Source organism: Corythoichthys intestinalis, chromosome 12 (assembly GCF_030265065.1).
Source record: "Corythoichthys intestinalis isolate RoL2023-P3 chromosome 12, ASM3026506v1, whole genome shotgun sequence".
NCBI classification, from domain to species: domain Eukaryota; kingdom Metazoa; phylum Chordata; class Actinopteri; order Syngnathiformes; family Syngnathidae; genus Corythoichthys; species Corythoichthys intestinalis.
The window spans coordinates 30,330,908-30,336,138 of record NC_080406.1 but is presented as its reverse complement, the minus strand read 5'-3'; positions in this window follow the sequence as shown (position 1 = coordinate 30,336,138).

Sequence of the window (5,231 nt, the reverse complement as noted above, 5' to 3'; positions counted from 1 at the left end):
CAAGGAGAGAACAGCAGCATATACAAAAATAAACTAAAATACTTTTAAATGACATTATTTTAATGACTCGGATCAGAACACACACAAAAGAACAACCTGCCTTAAGGAACAATGAAACAAAATAAGAACATTTTAAGGAACACCACGAACTTCACGATGTCCACCTTTGCACGAAGAGGTGTGGCCCTCGAAACAAATGATAATAAAGATGTTTGACTAATATCATATCCATATCGAAATTCGAAAAGGAAAGGAAAGGTTGCAGAGTTGCAGACTCACGGAGAGCCCCAGAGCGTTCATGTGCGCAAACAATGCACTGCATGGCTCTCCTGCAGCTCATGACAGCGCCCCTTCTCTGTTTTATACAATTTATTTATTTTATAACAAGTATTCCTTAGTTTAAAATTCATATACAATAAATATACAGTATATTTATTTTTAAAAAGTTAGCGAGAGAAGAAGTCCGACCCGACCCGAACGTAAATGATTGACAACGAATCCGATTGAATTGAGGTTTGAAGATGCGAGTTGGGTGTGTCAGTGGCACCTGTCAGCTCATTGTTGTCTCGGTGCGCCAGTTTATTTCGAATCACCCGCGAAACCATGTGTTGGCGATGACGTAGGAAGCCCGTCTCGTGAGGCTTCGGACGTAGCAACGTGCCTTCCGAGGCTTCGGGCGTGGCCACAAGAGTGATCAACACATGCCTCAATGCGCGCTTTGCAGATTTTTTTCCGGTTTACTCGGCACACGCATCGGCGCCTCGGCACAGTAGAGCACATCACTACCTATGTGACTTTCAGCTAACAAAAACTCCTGATACTGACCTCATTTTTGTGTTGTCCCCCTAGATCCTTTACTGCTTGCCTGCCAGAACGCCTGTATGCCTGTTCACCTATGCTATCACCTAACTGCCCACCGGATTCTTCGGCATTATCTGTCACTCCCTCTCATTATCAATGAACTCTTGTTACCACTGCCAGTTTGCGTCTGTCTCTGCAATTAGGTCCCCCATTACCCCAGAACCTTAATAAATACAATATTTTGTTTACAGTCTAAAAATGGGTCTTTACTGTGGAGTTGCTTGTTCCAATTAAAATATTTTGTGAAAAAACAATGTTGTATTGTTATGGTGGATTAATATGTTAGCATCAATAAATGGCATGAAAAGGTGAGTAAAGTGTTGTCATCATTGCTTTTAATAGACAAATTTAATTTGCAATATAAACACATTACAGTATGATACATTGAACAAAATTGACCCCAAATGTAATACTGAAGATGGCTTTGATACAAATCTGGCCCAGATTGGGTAACGTGTGACATATCCGGACCATACATTAATGTAGTGTGTGCTACTTTGGACCAGTTCTGGCCCAGAATTGGTTGCTGGTCTGACAAGTGACTCCCTACGGAATTTGGGCCATTGTTCAAAAAGACACTGGGGCGGATCCGATTTACAAAATTGGGCCGAAATTTGCAGTCCATCTGGCCCATGTTAGCTCCAGTTATAATTTTCTATCTGAGTATTTTCTGCATTAGCCTAGCAGAAATCAGCCAATCTCCCCACCTCTCCACATTATTCATTTTATTTTGCTTGATAACAAATTTGCACATAGGACAAATATAGTGATATTCAAACCCACACACCCTCCCAAATCTACAAATAAATAAATAAAAATCAATCAATTTTTCGCAAAGTCAAACAAACACCAAAGGACAAAGTTTTTAAATCGGTTAAATGTTACGCCTGTGGCTCATTTTTAAAGATGCTGTATATGTATATGTTCATTCATTACATATTCTATAATTAAATCGTGCAATAAATCAGTTATTGCAATTTTAATGCTGCTCAGTATCAACATTAGCGTAAAAAGTCCACACAATTCGAACCTGTTATCTACTCCGCTTTAATTTACAACTTATAATGCATCCACTAAGCAAGCCATTTAAAATCACATGCCCATTAAAGGAAACACAAATTCTTGTACAAACAATCACGCACAGGGTTGTCAGTACACCTTCACACTCACATAAACTATTCAGCGAGAAGAGATGAAGACCGTGTTCACTTTTATCAAACTTTCATCACACTGAAAGATGCACGATGCATGCTACACTCGATGTACAGATGGTGCTGACAGAGAGAAGGCGAGAGCGAGACGTGCGGAAAAAGCCTAGCTTTTCCCTTCACTGACTACCAACAGTATGTTTGGATAAGAATAGAATCGCCTGACTCGAGAATAGTTCATTTTTTTTTATCCGATTGCTTTGAAAGTGTATCTCTAGCATTCTCACACTTGATTTGGTGACTTCATCGCTTCCCTCGAGGCGCAAGAGATATAAATGAGTCAGGGACGCTCAACAGGATTCCTCTCTGCACGCAAGCAGCAACTAGTACAAGAGAGTTGATACTTGACCACACAGTCATGCTATCTGGGCCTGAATATATATAAGTCAGGCAATGTCAAACAAGGTGGTTGACGGATTCTTGAATTACAGAAGTTTTAGAAGTGACTGTGAAAGATTTAAATTCATTTTGTTTTCAATTTAAAGCAGCATGTTGACTTAAATTACTCATATAACCTTAATGAAGACTACAAATTGTCTATAGACAAGTTTCCTGAGCGAAACATGAGCGGCGCCATCTTTAACAATTTCTGCTCCGAACTTCTGGTTTAGACAGAACAACATGAAGTTCGGTCGAAGTAAGCAGTGTGTTGACAAAGTTAAAACTGCAAAAACAAACCAGAGGAACCCATGGAATCTCCAAAAATGGATTCAGCACTACGTAGATGAGACTCTGAGACTTTCTATGCTGTGCGTGAACTCCTGGAAGCGCCTATTTATAAGGTTGGAAATGTTTTGGAAAGGGTCCAGCTTCAAAGCGCCAGTGTGGATCTACCTTGCCATACGCTTTTAATCGAAACCAGCTGCAGACAATAAGTTAAGGATGTGCTTTAAACCTAAGGATCTACCTAAAAGATTGTATTTTTTTTTCTTAACACTTCGTTGATCATTCATGGACAAATCTATGACAACGTGTGCAGCCTGTGTTGACGTGAGGTGTAGATTGATACGTCGGCCACTTGAGTGACCAAAATGAGGTGAAATTACAAATAATTGTTATGATACGGCAAGCCGTTAAGCATGGGTCCAACACAGAGGTGGAAGTTTGTCGTATTTATTACAAAATGAGAACTAAGGGAGCACGCCAGAAAACGCGAGACAAAATACAAAATAAAAATGGCACGAACCTAGTCGGCGAGTAAACTAAGGAGGAGGCGCAAGGGCCGGAAAAAGGCTAAACTAAATGACAGCAAAGTCCAACAAAAATACTAGCACAACAATATGATAACAAAGAATACAACCGTAAATGGCAAGTAGAACTCGAGATGCACACAGCGGTAAGCAAGCAGGTTGGCATGTAATAGTCCGACACTTGCAGATGGTGACAGGCTTCCTTAAATATCAAGCTTTCCTAATGCAGCACAGGTGTGTCGCATTACCACACCCATCTGGCTCAATCAGGTGCTGAATATAGGAAAAAAGAACAGAACTCAAACAAATATGACAGAACCCCCCCCTCAACGGACGCCCCCTGGCGGACCACCTGGTTTCGTGGGATGGAGGGAGTGGAAATCCCGCAGAAGCGACGGATCGAGGATCCAGGAGCGGGGGACCCATTGGCGTTCCTCAGGGCCATAACCTTCCCAGTCGACCAGGTACTGCACACCCCTACCCCGCCTCCTAGAATCAAGTATGGTACGTACTGTATACACTGGCCCACCATCGACCACACGAGGAGCAGGAGGAGGCACTGGCGGAGGGTTCAGGGGACAGGTGGAGACTGGCTTGAGCAGAGACACGTGGAAGACTGGATGAATCTTCATTGAATTAGGAAGCTTCAGCCTGACCGCGACGGGGTTCACCACAGAGTCCACAGCAAAAGGGCCCACGAACCTAGGGCCCAACTTCTTGGACGTCCCCGCAAGGTGCAAATCCCGCGTCGATAACCAGACCATTTGGCCCGGTTGATAGACTGGAGCAGGCCTTCTGTGGCGATCAGCAATCTGTCGGTTGCGGGCTGCTGTGCGGACCAGTGCAGCCCTTGCGTCCCTCCAGACTTTATGGGCCCTCCGCAGGTGGACCTGGACAGAAGGCACAACCACCTCTGCTTCCTGGGACGGGAACAACGGAGGCTGGAACCCGTATGCGGTCATAAATGGTGACCTCCCTGTGGCCGAGCAAACGAGGGTGTTGTGGGCATACTCCACCCAAGGGAGGTGTGATGACCAGGAGGATGGATGCAGTTGGCAAACACAGCGAAGGGCAGCCTCCAGCTCCTGGTTGACCCGTTCCGTCTGCCCATTCGACTGCGGGTGGTAACCAGAGGACCGGCTTGACGTGGCACCCAAGGCCTTGCAGAATGATCCCCAAACCCGCGAGATGAATTGTGGTCCTCTATCCGACACAAGGTCACATGGAATGCCGTGAGTGCGAAATACATGAGTCACTAAAAGGTCAGCAGTCTCTAGAGCTGAAGGCAATTTGGGGAGCGCGATGAAGTGTGCCATCTTTGAGAACCTGTCCACCACGGTCAAGATGACGGAATGGCCCCTGGATCGTGGGAGACCAGTGATGAAGTCCAGTGCAACATGAGACCAGGGGCGAGATGGAACAGGGAGTGGATTCAGCAATCCCGCAGGTGGCCGATGAACTGCCTTGCCTCGAGCGCAGATGGTACACGCGGAGACATAGTCCATGATGTCCTTGCGCATGCCTGGCCACCAGAACCTCTGTGACACAAGAAAGTATGTGCGGGAAACGCCCGGGTGACAGGCAAACTTCGAAATGTGGCCCCACTTAAGCACTCCTGCGCGCTGTGCGTCTGGTACGAATAACTTGCCAACGGGACAGCCTCCAGGCACCCTTACACCCCGCAAGGCCTTCTCCACCAGACGCTCGACCTCCCACCGCAGTGCTCCAACGATCAGGTTCTCTGGCACCACCGGCTCATCCGAAGGACCCTCCTCCAATGGTTCATACAACCTTGACAGGGCGTCGGGCTTCCCGTTCCTCGACCCTGGACGGTAAGTGATCACAAAGTTAAAGCGGGTCAGGAACAACGCCCAACGGGCCTGGCGGGAGTTGAGGCGCCTGGCAGCCCGAAGATACTCCAAGTTTTTGTGGTCCGTGAGTATTTGGAACGGCTCTTCCGTCCCCTCCAACC